At 38.4% G+C, this 22232-nt stretch overlaps 1 protein-coding gene and 1 pseudogene across 9 annotated transcripts in view; one reads left to right on the top strand and one right to left on the bottom strand.

Moving 5' to 3' along the window:
* Nucleotides 1–22232, top strand: part of PHACTR1 (phosphatase and actin regulator 1) — a 690544-nt gene that overhangs the window by 383281 nt on the left and 285031 nt on the right. The window lies entirely within an intron of this gene.
* LOC122725993 lies at nt 6857–7321 on the bottom strand (annotated as a pseudogene).

The following is a 22232-nucleotide window of genomic DNA, read 5'->3' on the forward strand; positions in this document are numbered from 1 at the left end:
GTCTTTATTTACTGAGGAGGAGAGGTAAAGGGAAAAGGCTGTGATCCCAAGGCCATAGCCCCAAATTAGAAGTCTTAAGACCTTTGAAGCAGAAGACATTTTAGAAAAGTAAAAGACTCCAAAATTTCATCATATTCTTGAGGCAAAATCAAGGATTTTTTTTTCACGTGGCCAAAATCTTCACCAATAACTTTTCAATATAACAGTGAATATTAATTTTTACTATCTCTTCAGATGGATGGTAATTTTCCCTCCTATTTCTACTGTTTCTGTCTGTTTAAAGGCAACATTTAAATATCAACAGTATTGATTTATTTTAAACTTTTGTTCATCTAAAAATCCAAGTAATATAATGCCTAAAAATTGGCCCACCCAAATGGCTAAAAGGGTAAAAGAAACTAGCTGGAATTAATAGGGATATTATAAATTCATGACCCTCAATTAGATACAACATCAATACCCATGTACTATAATGGATTACTAACATCCAGCATTCATTCTTCTAGCCTGATTAACTACATAAACTTGCCTGCTTTTAAATGTAACACTCTTTAATGCAAGATATGGGGATTGGGACTTCAGTGACTCAGTCAACAAACATTTCTTAAATATGGTTCAGGCACTGTTCTTGGCCTTGGAAATACAAATACAAAAGCGAAACAACCCATGCCCTCAGGAAGCCCATATTTGCAAGGAGGGGCACATAATTAGGTGTGGTTGGAGTTGGATTAGATAGTGTGATAAAATAATGGGATTTGGCAGATGCCCAGGGGCCCACACCTGAAGATTGATTTGGAATTGATTGAATTGGGTGAGACTGAGAGACTGACTGAGAACCTACTTAAGGATGATTAAATCGACACCACACCTAGCTAGCCTTAATTGGGGTGTCTTCTTAGAGGCTGTGGATTAAGGCATCAACAGGAGACCACCCTCAATCAGTCAGCTTGAAGGACCTCCCCTTTCTGGAAGGGAGACAGGAAGTAGGAAGGTGAGGGTGGTTTGCTGGATGGGCCTTTTTGATTCAGGAAATGGCTGTTGGCGGCAGGCATTCTCTCTCTTAGATAGGTAGGTGAAGGCGGCTTTTCCTCTCTCTCTCTTGACTAACCCCTCATATACTTTAATAAATGATTATTGCCCAAAGACTGGTGCTAAAGCATCTAATTTAAGGTGAGCACTCATTAGATTTTTAGACATTACAGTTAGAAATTTTAAGCTTCACAATAGGAATGCATTAGTCAATTATGGGTCATAGTAAGATTGCTACAAAAATCATAAAGAAACAATGATTTTTGTGGTAGATAGAGTAGAGAAAGAAGATGACCTTGGCTGGAGCATTTGGGCTGGTAAAAGAGCTGATGGTGGTAGAAAAAAAAAAGGTAGTAATAATATAGACAAAGAGGAACTAAGATTTGGGGTAAGTCTCTAGTTCTCAAATTGGTGAGGAAAGAATTGATATTAACATATTTTCTTTAGGAAGAAGCACCAGAATTTTATAAATAGGCCACAAGGGAGAAATGAAGTGACAAGTGTTTCCACATCATTTGAAATGCAAACTCTACCTGGAGGACAGCTGTCCCTTACAACCTTCCCTAATTGATGCTCTCATAACCTTTTGCCTAGACTATTGTAATTGCCTGCTAATTAGTCTCCCTGTTTTTAGTTTGTCCATCCTCCAACGTGTGTGTGAGAAAGAAAGGTCACTCATCCAAGCCCATACTGGTTTAAAATGAGATATTCCTAAAGCGCTTAGTGCAGTGCTTTGTAAGTGATTCTTCCCTTTCCTTCCCTTTTGGAAATACTTGAAAATATTCCATTCCAACTAGAAAGAAATGAATGCTGGGAGTTTGGTTATTTATATATTTTATTGGTTGGTACCCCTAAAACCTTTCTATGTTAGCTCTGGGCTCACATCTCTTGCAAAAGAGAAAAGAGTTCTAACAATCTCCACCTAAGACCTAAAAATCTGAAATTGGTTATTGTTTTAGCCTGCACTTTGAAACAATGGTTTCTGCTATTTTAGCACAGAGGAGATTTGCCTCCTCAGTAATTATTCTGCAACCCACAAAAATAATTATAAAATCAAATGATTGTCTTCTAAATAAGATGTAACCTCACCAATGGCTCTTGGAAAAATAAATAAATTAATGCATCTCCCATCATTCAATTCTCATTGTTTAAAGCCTCAATATCCTTCCCCCTCTCCTGTCCTCCTCCCCATACGTCAACTCTACTATTATCCAGAGACAATAGTAATTTATGGGGGACCATAAGACCCTTATCATGTTACCCACTCACAACTCTGATTGTGCTGAAGAGGAGTGCTGGGTGTAGAGGAAGTGACATTTCAGGCCTTGGGTTTGTAGAAAATGAAAATAAAAGGGAAGGGGAAGCATCTACTTTATGATTGAGCCTGAATTCATGGAGGTTGAATTTTTAGTGTGTGGCCTTTAGACTCTGTGGGGTAGTTACAGTAAGAATTGGCACCAGTATTTACTGGCCAGGGTTGAAGAGTGAAATCTGGTGCACAGTGAGAAATCATCCTCTCTTGACAGGCAAGGCATATATCAGGTCAGGTGATCTCTTGAGTGATTTAAAATCTATTTCTGAGTGTCTGGTGGACCCAACTACTGATTTGGATAAGATTTATTTATCTGTTTGGAGAACTGTCAGCCAGTTGATAAGCCAGGACATTGTACAGAGTGAGAAGAATGTATAGAGAAAGCAGAGCCTTATGACAGTAACCATTAAGTATCTTATATATTCAAGAATCACCATTTCTAGATTCAAGGAACAAACTGATTTATATGTGGCTTCCCCTAAGTAGCTCCCCGAAGGCAGCAAGATGGGGAACTCATCCTCCCCAAAATGAACACACAAACAAACCTCCTTGCCTGTCCAAGACCCTAAATTTTTTATATTTAGGATGAATAGAAGGCTGTATTTTTAGAACAATGAATAATTCATTCACTGTTAAACAGCCCATGGTCAATGTGCTTCATCCCACAGTAAAACTGTGTATAGCCCAAGACATTGCAGCACTGAGAAGTGCCTGACTCAGAATGAAAGGTGTACAATAAATGAGCCCTGTGGAGTAGTCTGGAAGAAGAAAAAGCTAGCCAGCTTCCAGAGTGAAGTGGGGGCTTTAGAAGGCATGTCTGTGGTCAGATGTGCACATTTCTCTTGGGAAAAGAAGCTTTTGTTTACAAGGTGGAACCAGAAAGAGTGCCAATAGCTAGAGTAATGGGGGTGAGAGTGAGGGCTGTGTGTGTGTGTGTGTGTGTGTGTGTGTGTGTGTGTGTGTGTGTGTGATGCCATGCTCAGTGGGCCCAGCAGGCCTGTACAACTATGTCACAATGTTCAGAAAACAAAAAAGGAGGGAAAATGATATATGAGGAAGAGGAAAAACCTATTTAAGTAAAATTATGCACTTCCCTGCAGAATCTGAAAGTGAGGATGTTGTCATTAAAAAGATGCTCTAGAGGGCATTTAGAACAAGTATAAAGAATTCTGAGAGAGGGAATAAATAGAAAATTAAGATTTTTCTAACGGGAATATAAACATCTTTTAATAACTAGAAAATCATACCATTTACCCTAAGTCACAATGTTACCACAAGGAAAATTTTCGGCACTCCAAATACAGTAAGCATCCAACATTGTAAGGTCTTGGAAATTGTACATGACCGAGAGAGTCATGCAAGCGATGGGGTAATATCATGTTTGTAGACTGAGACTGTTTCAAGAGACCTGTCCAAACTTGCGTCAGCAGTAACTGTGGGTCAGTAATAACAATCATTTAGAATGTATCCGGCTCTAGAAAAAGAGATAGTCAGCATCTTTTACTCTCTTCTTAAAATTGTTCATGATATTCCTGTTCATTGATGGACTAGCTAGTGCAGCTAGTGTGATATCTGGCATCCAGGATGAAAATATTGTAAGGGGCTAAAATTCTAGCTATACTGTCTAAAATATCTAATGAGTGGTCGCCTTTAAATTAGAAGTTTTAGCAAGAGTTTAGACTTTTAAGCATTTATTAAGGAGAATAAAAATTTGGTGGAGAGAGAAAGACAGTTGAATTTAGACCTATCTCAGGGAGACAGTGTCTCCTGTTCCACTCTCTACAAGAGTTCTGACGAAAGAGAGAGAACCACCCCTTCTTCATCCCACAAGCCTCCCGTGAAACTGGGAACATCCCATCTACTCGCACTTACAGCTCCAAGCTAACTGGTTGGTAGTTTTGATAGACAGTACCCACGAGCAAACGTAACTTCCTGAAGCCAAGGAAATGCCGTATGGCTTGCCCTCAGATGCCTTCTCCTCATGGCAGAGCTTTCCTACGGTAACTCTCCAGCAGGTGGCGTCACTCCAATCGTTACAATATGATAGCTGGGACATTTTACATAACCAGTTTCAACAAATGGAGGGAGACAAATTTCTGTGAAACCTTCCCTAGTTGGTGATCTGCTCTCTTTTCTCCCTCTGCTTTGTACTATTCTTTTTTTGTGTGTAAATATTGTATTCCCAGTAGAACATAAGGTACTTGATGGCAGGTACTGGGTTTTTTGTTTTGTTTTGTTTTGTTTTTCTGTCTCAGTTTCCATGAATGACTAAATGCAGTGCCTGGCACTACATTTGAATGAAATGGTTTCATTCGAATGATCAACTATTGTCATCCAAATCATGATATTTAAGTGCAAGGGAATTCATCATAAATAGAGACTGGTGGTTTAGAAAAGACTTACAACCTAGGATCATAACATTTCAGGGCTTGAAAACACTTGAAGAATTGCCCAAGTCAAGTTTTCTCACTTGAGACTGATGGAAAGGAGGCCCAAAAAGCTGATGTGACTTGATAGCTTGTAAATGGCGGAGCTTGGATTTATAAATCTCATCTCTCAGTCCAAGGTTCTCCCTGTAGACCAGACTGTCTTGAAAAATTCTCAAAGTTAAATCCTTGTCACTATTTCCCAAAGGGAAGAGGAATTAGCAACTGAGAGGGTGAGATGCAAAAACAACACACATCTGGGAATCAAGACATCTTATTTCAATCCCAGGTGACCTTGACATGCAAATCATCTGACCTCTCCCTTTCTGTTGTGGCATATACAACAGTGTGAGTTTGGGGGGGAGGGCCAATTACTCCTCTCTGGAGAGGATTAAAAGAATTAAGGTACTATTTGTAAAAGTTTTAAAAACTGAAAAACACCTGAGGTTCTGTTTTTCCCTTCTCATATGCAGATGGTGCTAATTAAGCTCTCTCCACAGAAAAAAAGACATACACATCCCAAGTATTTTCTTCTCCAGCCAAGTATCATTACTTTTGTACAGTAGAGGATAAACCAGGAACCCACCACTTGGATTCTGTGATTTCTAGGAAAGGGGAAAAACAATACTTTGTTTTTCAATTAACATTTATTTTCTTTCCCATCTACACCCCCCCCCATTTAAAAGAAAAAGAAAAAAAATCAAAACACTTGCAATATATATGGGTAGTCACATGATACAAACTCCTACACTGGTTATGTCTAAAAATGAATGTTTCATTTCTATCAGGAGGTAAATAACATAGTTCATCATTAGTACCTTAGAATCATAGCATTGATCAAAGTTCTTAAGTCTTTCAAAGTTGTCTCTACAATGCTATTAATTTATACATCATTCTGGTTCTGCTCATTTCATATGTCTTCCCAGATTTTTCTGAACCCATCTCTCTCATCATTTCTTAGGGCACAGTGGCCCAGTTACATACATATGACCTGTACCATAATTTGTTTGGCCATTCCCCAATTGATGAGCATCCCCTGAGTTTTCAGTTCTTTGCCACTATAGAAAGTTTTGTTCTAAATATTTTGTATATGGGGGCAGCTAGGTGGTGCAGTGGATAAAGCACCAGCCTTGGATTCAGGAGGACCTGAGTTCAAACTCGGCCTCAGACACTTGACACTTACTAGCTGTGTGACCCTGGGCAAGTCACTTAACCCTTGTTGCCCCACAAAAAAAGAAGAAAGAGGAGGAGGAGAAGAATTCTATTGACTGTACAGATGCAGGATGATCACTGTCTCCAGTGTCCAGACATGATCACGCCAAGGGCAATATTTCCTTTCTAAGGAATGAAAGTGAAAGACACAGGCATCTTTTCATATCAGGCTATTTAAAAGTCTAGTCTGGCTTTCACATAATGACCCAAACTCCTGCCACAGGGCTCTGTAGAGGTTTTGATAGAGACCAGCAAGAGCATTTTTGTTCCAGCTGAACAGTTTGGAAAGAGAGTTAGTCCGTCTGTGTTGTGGGAGTGTCCTGCCACATTGCTAGCCACATGCAGTCTCAGACAAAAATCATGCCTCTCACTTCATAAGGAAACCTGAATCACTGGTTTTAAAAAACTACTTCTATTGACCTTTGTCCAATGTATTTGCATAAAAACTATTCTAATGAAAATGGGTAGTTGCCAAATTAATTTGTCATGTCCTTTTGTGTTGCTATTTGCTATTACCTACATGCATACGCATATGTTTATATATAAACATGTAAAAATAAGTAACAGTTATCATTTACATAATGTTTTAAGGCTTACAAAGCACTTTATAAATACCTCATTTGATCCTCATAACAATCCTGAAAGGTGGGTGCTATTATCCCCATTTTACAGATAAAAGAAACTGAGGCAAACAGAGTACATAACTTGTCCAGGGTCATATAACTAGTGTCTGAGGCCATATTTGAAAGCAGGACTTCCACCACACCACCTAGATGATAAATGATAAACAAACAATTCTTTTTTTTTGGACCCAGCAGGCACTTTTATTGGCTCTGTACACATGCTCCCAGCTCCTCCCAGCACCCCCCAACCCCCCTCAGGCCTTGGTGTCCACCTGGGTCGCCCCCAGGACTATGAGCTGCTGGATCTTCTGGCTCATCATCTCCATGATAGCTTGCTTCATGGTATGCTTCTCCTGCAAAGCTGGCTGAATTTTTTCCATCTGCTTAGTGAGGAAGTCAGTCTTCCTCTTGAAGAAGTCTTTAGCATCGTCAGCTGACTTCTCCACAGAGTAGCCAGTTCCTACATCAATGAGAACATGTTCCACATCATGTAACTTCCCAGGTACATACAAAGAACTAGTCAATGGGACGAGTAATTCTTTCCCCTCGTTGCACTCGTTCAGCACATTCAGACACTCCTTGGCCTCCACATATTTGGTCTGTACAACCTTGAGCTGCACGATGAATGAGGAGAGAAACTCAACCTCCTGGTCCAGCTGGTTCTTGAACAGCTCCAGCTGTGGCAGCGACAACTCTGTGATGTTCACCTACTGCGCCATGTTGGGAGGCTGGACAAGGGCCTAAACAAACAATTCTTGAGCCCATGTTATGTATGAACCATTGCAATAGGTACTAGGGCTACAAAGAGATGTTGGACGTGTTCCTTGCCTTTTAGGGGTTTATAGTCAAGCTAGGGGAGCAGAATATTTAAATATAAAAATGAATAACAATCTAGGGTATTTCTGTGCATTGTCAAATGCAAGTAATGGAGTGGCAGTATCTTGTGACAAAAAGGGCATTGGACTGAGGATCAGAGAATCTGGACTCAGATCCTAGTTCTATTCCTGCTTAGCTCTATAACCTCATCAAGTTGTTTAATCTTTCAAAGTCTGTTTCCACATCTGTATAATGAAAATGTTGTGGGGGACTCATGAAACACTCCTCATCCTTTCTGTAAGGAAGTGGGAGCCCCCAGATGCTGTATGTTGTCAAGGGAATCATAGAACCATGCAACCACAGCTGGAAGCGACCTCAGAGGCAACCCATCTGACCCCTTCATTTTACAGATGACAAAATCCAAGCCCGGGTTCAATGACTTGTCCAAGGTCATTTAGGTAGTCAGTGCTCAGTCTGGGATCTGAATTTGTGTCCAACAATTTCAGTTCATTATTCTAAGCTCTTTTCAATGGACCATGATGCCTCCTGTGTTTGTTGCATTTTGTGAGATTTAAAATTGGATATTAGATCATAAATCTCCCCTACTTAACTTTTCCCTTAATTTATCTCCCAGACTAGTAAATGGAAGAAGCTTCTGGTTTTCTAGATAGAGCCTTTATTGTATATAAGGTGTTGTTGATTAGAAGGATAGGAAAATAGAAATACAGTACAAATCGTCTTAAATCTAGGCTTAGTCTATATTCCTTATAAAAACTCACCAAACCGAAAAGGCCACCTTTGGAGAGAGAGAGACCGTCTGTGCCGCGCCGTCAGGAGTCCCGCCAAGCAGGCAAAAAGGCCTACTCTCCTTCTCTCCACCCCGGAAGTCAAAAACCCAGCAGGCAGTCTGACATGCACAGCAGGCGGACTGTACCCGGCAGGCAGTCTGACATGCGCAGCAGGCGGACTGTTCATCTCCTCCCCAAAAGGGTGGTCCTTGAAAAACTGGCGTCTTTCAGTTATCCTAACCGACTGTTAAAAACTTTCATATTTTACCACAATTTGATTAAACATTTTTCTTTGTTATAAAGGAAAATTAAATGGGTGATGGAGGAAGGAGGGTTTCTTTACTTAATTAGAGTCCTTACTCAGAGAAAACGTGCTAGATTTAAAAAAAAATTAATAAACATTTTTATTTTAAGTTTTAAGTTCCAAAGTCTATCCCTCTTTCCCTCCCTACCCCACTCCCTGAGGCAGTAAGCAATCAGATAAAGGTTATATATGTGCAATAATGTAAAAGATTACCATATTAGTCATTTTTTATAAGAAACCTCAAATAAGAGACTAGATTTTTACAAGTATGTGCAAATTGCACAGCTCTTACCTTTGGTAAAGGGTAATTTCACTTAATATTTTAATAAAAGGGCTCTTCCCAAGCAAGCTCAGTACCTTAAAATAATAAATGACTTTACTTTCCCTTCACAATAGGACCTTTATTAATACCTTTCTGCAGACATTAACCCAAAATAAATTCTTGGAAGACAGAGCTAGGATAAAATGATTTTTTTTTCATTCGGGCCTCTAGTGGGGAAAAAAAACCTTTGTCATTGAAAATACCTTAATTGGCATGTTTGCCTTCATCATTTGAATTTGGCTATCCACACATAGAATAAGAAGGATATCTTAGAAATCAGAGAACAGGAATTAGCTCCAGGTAACAAGATAAAAAAGCCAAGAACTTTTCTTAAGCCAAAGCACTCAACCAATTTGTCTTGTTTTATATTTGTATTCTATCCTAAAACCAAATTTTGCAAAGGACAATACAACTTTCCCTATTCCAACATATTAACAGCTCCCTCCCCTCCCCCAACCATGGCCTGATGGGAATCTCAGAAACTAATGGAGCACATTCCCAAACCTTGAGTAGAAAAGTGAAGTAAGCAGAACTAGGAAAACAATATAAACAATAACTTCAACAGCATTAGTGGAAAGAGTGACACTAATAACAACAAATAAGCTGAATGCTCTGTAATTATAATGAACTATCTTGGCCCTGAAGAAGAGATGAAAATATGAACTTTCCGCCTTTGTGGAAATTGGGAACTACAGGTGCAGAATATTGCAGGATACTATTAGATCTGGTTGATGTATTGATTAGCTGTGCTGCATTGCTTTCTCCTCCCTCTCTTATTCTGTATTATAAAGCATACTTCCCTTGGCCATGAGGGGAAATTTCCATATTTGAAAATGAAGGTGGTATTAAAACAAAAGACATCAATAATTTTTTTTATAAGAATGGAAAGGGGAAAAGGAATTTGGGAGAAACAAATGTACCTGTCAGCTTATCTTAGTCCCCTGAACCCTTCTGCAGTCTGGTCATTTGTGGTGGATAAGAAGCTCTCCCTGAAATATTGGAGGTACCAATTGTTTTATTTACCATAGCAATCAAACATAATGTTAATTTATTCATTAGATGCCTTTACTATTTTTGTAGTTTTAAGAGATTAAAGACCCTCCCCTGAAGGTGTCTGATCAAAATATTGCTTCATGGTGAACCTAAAACTAACACTAGAATAATCAATTTTTTTAAAGCTGAAAGTCTTTAGATTCCATCTGGTCCAAATGCCTTTTACAAATAAGGAAACTGAGGCCCAAAGATAGTCACCTGTCTGAGGTCATGCAGCTTGTTAGTGGCAAAACCATTTCTAGAACTTGGGTGTCCTGTGGTATTTTCATCATATTATTCAATAATCACAGCTTAAGCCTAATCGGTGAAAAGTGGGGTTGGGAATAGGATCCATAAGGCCTAATGTTCTGCCAAAAGTAAGGATAGACATAAATAAAATGAAATCTCCTTAGGCAGACATTCAAGACACTCCCCAGCCAGAGTTAGGGGCAGGGATAGAGTTAGGTAGAGGAGTCCCCATCACTGCCTTCCATCAGTATCCCCGCCCCTATACAACAAGTGATCCTTCAACCCAACAACTGAGACCCATTCCTCATGGAGAGAGAAGAATATGTTCTCCACCAGGCACTGTCATACCCCAATGTCACATTTTTTATTAGTTACAAAAGGGGGTGGACCATACTTAGCTGAAGGGAAACAATGTGCATTCAGGAAATGTGGGACACATTTATCATAATATTAGAGCCAAATTACAGCATGAATTGAACTAGGTGGCCATTGAGGTCTCTTCCAGATCTGAAATTCTGCATTTCTGTGAATGTATATGATAGGGAACAGTATCTTGAGAGCAAGGGAATTGAACTGGACTGATTTGGCGAATCAATTCAACTTCTTTCAGCAGATAATTGGGCCCCAGATAGATTCAGTCATTTCAGTTTTATCCAACTCTTTGTGACAACATTTGGTGTTTTCTGGCAAAGGGACTAGTTTGCAAACTGGGTTAACTAACTTGTCTAAGGTCACACAGGTAGTATTTGTCTGAGGCCAGATTTGAAATAATACAGATGAGTTTTCCTGCTTCAGGCTTCAGGAAGACTAATACTTCTACTGTGAAGCCTGCCAAGACCTTTTCAGGGTCTCTTTCCATGTTTGGTGCCCACTTGCCACCCAACTATTGCCTTTGGCTCCAAGAAACTGTAGCATGTACAACAGCCACACTCTGCTAAATTATTTTGGCAGCTGAGCTAGGCCAGTTTGAGGGTAACCGAGAGGCCTCAAGTCTGTTGGTGAGTTAAGTGTGAAGACTTCCTCTGGTAGAATGGGCGGATGTGAACAATTTGTTTCAGTGGCCATGAAGGCAGATGAAGCAGGCACCATGGAGCCCTTAGAACTTGGTTAGACATCAAAGATGCCAAGGTCATTCACTGCATCCTGAGCCATAGCTGGTTGTCTTGACTCCTGTCTTGCCACTGGACTTCAATGACTCTGAAAGACAGAGTGAGGCCAACGACTTTGCACAGCTCTGCCTCACTTAAATCCAATTTACATATGAGTCAAAAGACATTACCCATAACATTTTACCATTTTTTACCTATTTCAGAGTCCTGTGGAAATGGACAAGTGATGAAACAGCAGGTACAGATACACTGGGAGCTATAGTCACAACCCTGCACACAGGCAGCCCAAGGCCATAGGGTCATCTTGTTTTGTTTTGTTTTTGTGGGGCTATGGGGGGTTAAGGGACTTGTCCAGGGTCACACAGCTAGTAAGTATCAAGTGTCTGAGGCCGGATTTGAACTCAGTTCCTACTGAAGCCAGGGCCGGTGCTTTATCCACTGTGCCAACTAGCTGCCCCAGTAGGGTCATCTTCTCACTGGACCAAGGCAGCAGTGGGATTTGGCAGCTTCCTGGGTATCTAAGCAGACTGTTTAAGTACCACACTGCTCAACTCCTGGCTTGAGGAAGAGGCTAGAAAAGATGTCCCAAAAGGTGTCACAGCTTAACTGTGAGATGAGCAAATTTAGATCAATCTCCACTGCAAGTGTTTATATGGACTATTTGTGCCTGACTTGTGATAGAGCTTTCTAAGCTCATATTGGTCTGATTAACCACTTTCAGACACAACTAAACCTTGATCCCAACATAGCATTGTCACCTCAGTCCTCATCAAGAATGAAGGACAACCTTGAATCAAGTCTATATGGAGCTTTGAGTATGTGTTTAATAAATAAATAGTAATAATGATTAGTGTTTAATAATAAGTTAATAATAAATAGTAGATGTTTAATAAATGCTATGACATTCCCCCAATTCCCAAGTATGTTAAATAAAATATATTTAAACCCCTTCTTGTTCCCAAGACTGAGGTGGTTCTTCCCATCTATTCTGCTAATAACATTGTACTATGGACTATCTGACATTGGAGAATCCATATGTTGTATGTTATTTATTACCTTATAGAAAGACATGGGCAAGAGTCCAAAAAGATGGGTAGGCATGAATGGGATTGTTAACACTGGAGGGAGTACTCTGGTCAGTGAGATCACAGATCCACTTGCATATTGGAGGACATTATCTCTGGTCTTTAAAGGAAAGAGTCACATATCCCCAGCTTCATTTCCAGAGTCAGGGTTCCCTTCTACAAGACTGACCACAGCATCACAGCAAAACTGACTTCTGATCACTGTACGGCATATTTTCTTTCACCGGCACCACCATGTCCAGATCTCTATACTCTCTTTGACTTTTCCCTCTTCCTCATGTCTAGTTACCAAATACTTTGGCTCCTACTTTTAGTATGCCTTTTGCATCTCTTCTTTCTTCTGCAGTCTTATTATTACCACTTTTTGTAAAGACTCTCATTAAAGCTCTCCCTAGACTACTTTGTGTCTCTTAACCAGTCTTCCTAAGTCTGGTCTCTTCTTCCCTCTAATCTTTCCTTTCCAGCACTGCTAGATTAATTTTCCTTATGCCTCTTTGTGATCATATTGTTCCACTGCTGAAAATTATTCAATGGCTCCCTATTATCCACGTAAGTACAAAATCCTTAGCTTTAGATGTAAGACTCTTTACAACCTGCCCCCCTCCAGCCTTTCCAGCCCTGTAGCTCATTATTCCCCTCAACGAGTACAATGCTATAGCCAAACTATTTGGTTTGCCCTTCCTTGTACACATTTATTGCTTTCCCATCTCTCTGTTTTTCTCATTCTGGATTCCTGTCCCTGAAATGTCCTTCTTTTTATCCCTCCTTTTTGAAATCCTACTTTTTTTGGTGAGGTAATTGGGGTTAAGTGACTTGCCCAGGGTCACACAGCTAGTAAGTGCTTGATTTGAACTCAGGTCCTCCTGAATCCAGGGCCAGTGCTTTATCCACTGCTCCACCTAGCAACCCTGAAATCCTACTTATTCTTCACACACCAATTCAAATGCTACCTTCTCCTTAAAGTCTTCATTAACCTTTCTTCTAATTTTATACTTTATGCTCATTTATGTTTTTATAATATCCTATTTAGAATTATAGGTGTTGTCATATTTTTGTACATGTGTTTATGTCCCCTGCTCCCTGCCCCCAAATAGCAAATTCCATAAGACCAGAATCTATATTGCAATTATCTTTGTATTTTCCCCCAAAGTAACTAGCACAGTATTTTTCTCATGTTGTGTACTGAATTAATGAATGAAGCCATGTTTGTATATGGCAGTATGGAGAAATTTTAATGTATTTTTAGATAAATGAATCTCAGTGATTTAGTGGAAAGAAAGGGCATTGGACCATGTCATGAGACTTCAGCTCTATTTCTGACTGTATTACAAACTGACTTTATGGCCTTGAGCAAATTTGTCTAACCTCGTTGAACCTCAATTTCCTCATCTGTAAAATGAGGGGGTTAGGCTAAATCTGTAAAGTGCCTTCTATCTCTAAGATTCTGCAATCTCTTGGCAAGTCTTTCATTTGTATATAGATACTTTTTTTTTTTGGATGAAGCAATTGGGATTAAGTGACTTGCTTAGGGTCACACAGCTAGTAAATGTTAAGTGTCTGAGGCCGAATTTGAACTCAAGTACTCCTGAATCCAAGGCTGGTGCTCTATCCACTGTGCCACCTAGCTGCCCTTTGTATATAGATTCTAAAACCTAAATGCTAGTTAGTAGCTAGTTTTTATGCTTTATAAATTCATCAGGGGTATCTTTTCATATTTAAATATTGAATGGATTTATATGACTCCTAGTATAAAGTACAAGACTTGACTAGGTCATTTTGATGAGTCAGAGGGGATGAAGTAAGGACCAGTATTTCTAAGTATCCCCACCTTGTATTAGTTTCAATGAATCTGAGCATAAACAAAGGTATTCATTGGTTGTGAATTTTCCTTATGGACAATTTCACTCAATTTGTCAACTGACTAGTACTTACCAGGGGACTACTGTGTGCCTATCCATGTAGTGGGTGCTGTGGACTAAATAAATTAGCAAAATGAAGCCCAATTACATGTCAAACCCAGTGCCATATAAGACTTCTCTTCCTGGATTTAGAGTGACAACTTAAATGCATTAAAAAGGGACAGAGACAGACAGACAGAGACACAGACACAGACAGACAGACAGACAGACAGAGACACAGACAATGAAGTAATCAATTCTTTGGTACTGACAAGTTAAGCAGGAATTCAAGAGAGTGAGAGGTCAATGTGGATTGGAATAATAGGACACTATATCCATCCCTATTGAGAAATGGAAGGGATTGGTTAAGTCAGAACCCAAGAAGGAGTGTACTCCAGGTATAAGGAATAATATACATCAAGGCAAAAAGGCAGGAATAAGTGTGGTGATTTTCCATGACAAGGATGGCACAGGCTGGCATTTTTAGAAGATACATGTTGAGAAGTACAAGATGAGGTTGAGTAAGTACAGTGAAGCCTTGCAAACCAGGGAGAGGAGCTTGGACTGGTTGTGGTAGTTTAGCATAGATTCTCAAACAGGGTAATGATGCAGTGAAACAAGGCACTCTGTTAGGTCAGGGATCATTTACTATTATATAAAACAGAACCCTAAGGTCATTTCATCATAGGTCTAGGACTGGGAAAGACCTCATATCCCATCTAGTCTGACTCATTCATTTTATGGATGAGGAGACAAAATAAATCCCAGAGAAATCCAATGTCTTGCTCAAGGTCACACAGAATCTGTTCAACTAGACTTGGCTTCTCTGGAACTCTTTTGATCAACAATAGTGATGGGAAAAGGTTTCAGAATGCAATCAGACAAGCCTGGGAAATTCCATTCTATTCTGGCTTGTGTATAGCCCTTGTATCCAGAGCATGCTTATGGTATATTAGGTCATAGGTTGATTTAGGCATCAAGGCCTGGAGCCATCATATTTTATATACCTCTATGGACATGTAACTATTTGAAGTTAAAATAAATATTAGATGGAATCTGATTAGTGCATAGAACAAAATTTCTAACCTGTAAACTTTGTCATCATTACATTTATTTACTAAAAATGTTGTTTAAAAACAGTATGGGGTCCTCTTTACTGGAATTTCAACAAAACGTAGGGAGAAGTTGATGTCCTATAGGCTACCAATGATGAAAAATTTCAGCAGTAACCACGAACTGGTACTTTGTGTTACAGAAGTAGAAGGTTTGGGTTTTTTGTTTTTGTTTTTTTTAATTCCTCTCTTGGAGTACTAAGGTATACAAAAGGGAGAATATTGGGTGCCTTTACAGTGATGAGTTGTGTCAGTTACATGTGACTTTTCTACAGGGCCATGATTATAACTATAAAATGAGAGGAAAGAGAAACCATTGCTGGATGGTATACACAATGGCATGAGAAACTTCCATATTCCCTTATGATTTCTGACACATTTCCTCCATTGGCTTAGGCAAGTAGTTTATCTTTTTTTTTTTTTTTTTGCTTTTTTGTGTTTATTTCATTTGCAAAACAGAGGTGTTGTTATCCTAGCCACGAAAATCAATGCAGAAAGTCAACCAGAACATGGATCCACCTTTACCCTAAAAATATTCAAGAAATATAAGAAGTAAAATCATAATCCCTTACCACTTGCACTGGCTATATGATCTTGGGGGCAAACAATCTGTAAAGGAAATAAGGGAATAAGCATTTCAATAAATGACTATGATGTGCCAGGCACTGAGTTAAGTGTTATACCTCCTTTAATCCTCCATGAGGACACTGACAGTGTTTAAAATATCCCTGGAAACTCTAGGTGTTAAACATAGTTACCATATGTATCTCTGTCCTGGCCATCACACCATTTGGATACCTCTAAGAACTTATTAACCTAAAGCAAGACCAAGCTTTCATCATTAGCCACAGTTTGCCTGTTGTATAGATTGCTTTGGGAACAATGTTGTTTGATCTAAAGCACTACGGTAATTAAGCCATAGCCATAACACCTTTCAGACTGTATGTGTATATGTATGTACTTATGCATATAAGTATATGTAAGTGCACATATGTATATTTGTATACATGCATTTGTGTGTTTCATTAAACATCTAGTATGTGCCAGTCACTGTGCACTATGCACAGTGACTGGGGATACAAAAAAAAAGAGATAAAATCCCTGTTGTCAAGCAGATCACAATCTAACTATATAAAAAATATTGATATATAATTACATGTGGCACATTTAAATGTTTGTATATATGAATATATGTAAATATAGCCATATAGATATAGATCTCTCCATACACACAGGTATTCATAGTCACATAATGCTTTTAAGAAATGGAAGGCCTAGGGAAAATGTTGAAAGCTAGCAAATTTGTGTGTATATACACACATGTATACATATAGACATTCCCATGTATAGATAAATACATTAGTGTAAATGTACATGTACACATGTAAGTGCACCCACACGCATGTGTGTATACATATGCATGTATAAATGTGCATGTATACATTGTGTGCATTTATCTATACATGGACCTATCTATAGTGTTTTACACATATCTATGTGTGTGTTATCTGTATACATGTGTATATGTATGTGTACACACAGATACATATATATATATTTATGTGTGTATGCATATACACATATATATTTGCTAGATTACATTTTTCCCAGGCCTTCTCTTACTTAAATGCATTAAGTGACTATGAAAATCTCTTACCTGAAAAACACTATTGTATTATTATTAACAATTTCAATTCTATTAAACTTCTTATTTTCCTAGAGTATAAGTTCTTTTATATCCAGCCTAATTTCTTTGCATTCCAAAGCTGTAAACCTACGATAATATACAGGACCACATTAATTTACTCTCCTATTTTGGTCCATTAGTATCAGGGCTGTGGAAGTAGCACTGCATGAATAAATGACAATAAACCTCTGTTAATTTTGAGTTATCAGCATGGTGCCTTGAATCGAATTGGCAAAGTGTTTGAAATCACGGCAGATCTGGTTCTATTTGCAATATCCGAGTTAAATTATTCAAAACGATAAATTTTGTTCTGAGATGTTCAAGGAAGGTTTGCCAGCTTCTTCTCTGACGTGTTTGCAGAATATCCTCAAACTCTGTGTGTTTGTGAGATGTTTGATAACTGGCCCTCGTCACTGACAGCCTGGCTGATGACTGTGAAATGACAGGTTTCTTTTGTGTCGAAATTGTACAGGCTGAGAAAGTTGATATAATTTATAAAGCTTCAAGAATTATTTTAATTTGAAAACTCTTCCTGAAGTCTGAGAATTGTTATAACATTTTCCCTCTGTCTTCTCCTTGTACTTTTACGTGCACCAAAGTTGAAACTATCAGCATTAGCTTAACAGCAAAATATATCAGGAAATTTTGCTAAGAACAATAGTTTATTCACAGCAAAGCAGGCAGAAGAAGCTGGACAGAAAAATAAATATATCCCTGATGGCTTTCTTGAGGGAACTAGCCTATGACTCAATTTGTCAAGGCCTTTGGTTAGACCCCACACAATAAGGAATAACATGGAAAGATTCAAGCTCAACATCTTTATCTTTTATTTCCAGATAGACAGCATTGCAAAGATACTCTATTCCAAACTGTGCTCCAAATATCCACTTCCCTAAAGCAACTAAGGAATTTGTTTTGTTTTTTTGTTTTTTTTGCTGGGCAATGAGGGTTAAGTGACTTGCCCAGGGTCACACAGCTAGTAAGTGTCAAGTGTCTGAGGCCGGATTTGAACTCAGGTACTCCTGAATCCAGGGCCGGTGCTTTATCCACTGCACCACCTAGCTGCCCCCCAACTAAGGAATTTGTAAAGGGAGAAGAGGCTCTTAATAAACCCTAATTTCCTTACTTTCATCCATAGTGTTGGATATTTTTCAGCATAAATCAGTAATGTCTGTCACTTCTACCTTTTAGAGGACACCTTTGGTTAGGAAATTAGGGGTTTATGTAAAAGTTCTAAAAATTTCCTTTTTCTCCTCTTGATTCTCAATCCCTGCTCCTATCAAGGAAATAACTCAAAGGTTATTTCTCATTTTCTGGCTGCAATGTTTGTACCCACTTGCCACAAAGCCAAGCAAGCTGCCATTATCATGGTGGCACTATAAAAACAAAATTATTATCCATTTCATGGACAAGTGGATCTTTATAGATACAGCCTTACATCCACAAACCCTGCCAGAAATGCCCCCGTTAACACTAATGGTAGCAAGCAGATCATCATTTCTTTCCATAAACAGGCCTACATGGCTGTTATCACTGAACTCACAAAGAAAAATCATTTTATTAAGACAGCTAGGCCACAATGCTTTCCCCTTCCAGTTACATTGGCTCTCTTAGGAATTTGGTAACTACTAAACAGTTGTTATCAAGAAGCATCAGTCCTAGGGGTGGGAAAGGGAAGCAGAGGGTATCTGGAGCTGACATGCTCTATGGAAACATTTAAAGGCTTAATTCATATAGAACCAGGCCCTGGCACAAGACCTTGGGGCAGCCTGTGTTGGTTACTCTAGAATGCAAACCCTTCCCAGATTTCAGAGAGGGAAATCTTCATGAAGCCCAGCATCTTCCTCAGAGTAACACAACCTTATACTGTTTTGTATGCATGCATGCATATACTTATGCATACATGTATGCATAAGTATATGCCTATATATATACATACATACATGGATACACCTATAAGTGCAGACATGCATAGGAATATACTGTATATATACACCAACATGTGTAAACATAGTATCATTATATACATATGTGTACATGAACAATATATACATGTGTATGTGGGGACATGTGTGTATATGCATATCGAGAGAGAGGAGAGGAGAGGAGGGGAGAAAAGAAGAGAGGAGACAAGAGGAGAAGAGACCTAATCAATTTATTCAAGTGTTTAAACAGTATTTAGGGAGGAGGAGATGGGTGAGATAGGAACATCTCTATACATAAATATATACATACATGCATACATACATATATACATATATTTTTCCTATCTCACTCCTATAGATAGATAGAGCTATACATATATCTAGAGATAGATAGATGATAGATAGATAATTGATAGATATTTTCCTTTCCATCCTTCCCCTCCTATTCCTCCCTAAACTTCCTTACATCCTTTGTATACTTGGAAAGAATGGACCAGGTCTATTATGAAGCTAGTTTAGAACTATTGATACAAAATCTATATCTATAATCTACCTAAACCTCTAGATTTTATATTGACATGTATCTAGGTAGACTGATATAGCTATTTATATACCCATACTACACATGTCAATGTGTGTAGAACCTGTTGGAATGGAAGACAGCAAAAGGGTCTTAGGGAACATTTTCAGAAGACTCCTGAGCAAAGGGAATATCATGTCTTAGGAGACAAATTTTGAAAGTTATTTCCCCCACATTCAGTCATGTTCATAAAAGACTTAAGTGGTGGTACAAGTTTGAGTTCTGAGCTTCTTGTTTGCTTTTTAATGCATTTTATATGGACCATTTTCCTCTGATTGCTGTTGTATCTATTCTTTTGAAGGTTTCATTATTTGATTTTGGTTGTTTTTTTTTTAGTAATGTTCAACTCTTTGTGACCCCATTTGGGTTTTTCTTGGCAAAGATATTGGAGTGGTCTGCCATTTCCTTCTCCAGCTCATTTTACAGATTAGGAAACTGAGACAAACAGGGTTAAGCTATTTGCCCAGCATCTCACAACTAGTGGCAGAAGCTGGATTTGAACTCACGAAGATGATTCTTCCTGACTCCAGGCCCAGCACTCTATCCATTGCATCACCTAGCTGCCCTTCATTATTTGTAATGATAGAAGTAATAACTCGCATTTATGTAGCTCTATGATTTAAAAAATATTTTCCTCCCAATGATTCTAGATCATCACTGATCCATTATTGCTCTCTCAGTGATTTGAGAACCTTCAGTGAATAGCTGTTCCTTCCCCATTATATTCTAAAACAGGAAATGCACCTTAATTAAAAAAAAATCAACTAAATTAAAAACAAACCTCAAACACCTCCTAGTTATTGAAGGATTTCTCTTTTTCTAGATGAGAATCTGAATGCTATGAGAAGAACATGATTTTTTATTGGATAAATAAGAATTTTGACTTCAACTTGTGCAGATGAAGATACCCCCTCCCCCTGCTCCTACTCTATAGTATAATTTCTAGACCTTGTCAATTTTTTCAAGTGTCAAAGGAGTATTTAGGGAAGAGGAAGGGAAAGTGATGAAACAGGAAAAAGTATTATTTTTTAAGCTAGTGAGAAGCCAAGACATAACAAGGAATAACTTTAAATGTCATTGAAGAACACTTCAGCAAACATAAAAGCATGATGACATAAAACAATATGAAAACCTATAATAATGTACTGGCTACTTCATATCTAACTCCCAAATGATTCATGAGTAGATACACAGCAGAACTCATGCAGTCTCCATTTAAGAGCCAACAAAAGAGGGGAATTGTTTTAATCAAATATTTATTGAGTGCCTACCATGTAGGTTAGTATGATAGACACATTCTAATTATTCTTTCTTTTTTGTTCAATTTCTTTATGGATTTTTTTAAAGATAGAAGTTGTTTTGTTTTCCCATAGAAAACACAACCTGAAAAAGATATTTGTTTCATATTATTCTGGGTAATTGACCTTTTGGTTCACATCATTGGACAGTTAGATCAAGAAAGCACTAAATGAAAAAGTTTAACATGGTACCAAATTAAGCAGAAATATGCTTTAGTATGCTCTTGAAATGGAATCTTTTCTCTTTTGTTAAATACAGGAGGCCAACTTCATTTTTCACAATTTCCCAGAACATGACTATTAATTGAATTTTTTGGTAAAGTGAGTCATTTTTTGTGATGAATCATTTTTGTAAACTTAATTTCCTCTGCTCCTAACCCCACTCTTGCATTTATTTCACTAAATATTATCAAGATTTTCAAAAAAATGTGTTTCTATAGAAAAGAATCCACCTATGACGTGTATATATCATTTTTTTTAAGTATTCAGCTATTTCAGGATTAAAAGTGATTTCCTGGTTAGCTGAAAATGATCCAAAAGTCCTTATTTTTTAAGGTTAAAAACTTATGCTGCTTGGATTTCTTGGAATACATCCCCCATCCCCCAACTACCTCCTGCTTATCAGAGTCCTTCATTGTCTAGGTCACCTCCTACATAAAGTCAACTGGCCAACTATAAGGAACTCCCAGAATTCTAGAAAAAACATGCTATCATACAATCTAATGCATATTTCTCTGCTGCATTTGGGCTAAAGATAGGAAATGAGCCTGTGATTTCACTGGTACACAGAACTTCTATTTACTTTGCTTTTTGTTTTGTTTTTTTGTGGGGCAATGAAGGTTAAGTGACTTGCCTAGGGTCACACAGCTAGAAAGTGTCAAATGTCTGAGGCTGGATTTGAACTCAGGTCCTCCTGAATCCAAGGCCAGTGCTTTATCCACTGCACCGCCTAGCTGCCCCCAGTACACAGAACTTCTAGAGGAGAAAACATCTACCCATGCAGGTCGGCACCTTCTCAGCCACCTCAAGTTTTATTGTTTAGAGCTATAGTCTTAGAGAGATGAAATGATTTACCCAGGGCCATACAACTAGTATAGGTAAGAAGTGGGATTTAAATCCAGTTTTTCTTAGCATAGAAGCCAACACTTCCCCTCTGCCATACTACCCTGACTATCTATACTCAGGCTCCTAAATCATAGGTTCTTTGAAAACAAAGACCATGTTTTATGCTTTGTTATATTCCCCAAAGTACCTTGAATAGCGCTAGACTCATGATACTCAGACCCAAATGATCAGGGATCTCATCAATATCGGTATTCTCTCTAAAGATGCAGACTATAAAGCACTCATGCCTGTCTATTGCTAGAAGAGCCAAGTGATAGTATGGATAGATCTTGGAATAAATAATATATAAGGCCAAAGTCT

This window comes from Dromiciops gliroides, chromosome 1 (genome assembly GCF_019393635.1).
Source record: "Dromiciops gliroides isolate mDroGli1 chromosome 1, mDroGli1.pri, whole genome shotgun sequence".
Classification (NCBI taxonomy): Eukaryota; Metazoa; Chordata; class Mammalia; order Microbiotheria; family Microbiotheriidae; genus Dromiciops; species Dromiciops gliroides.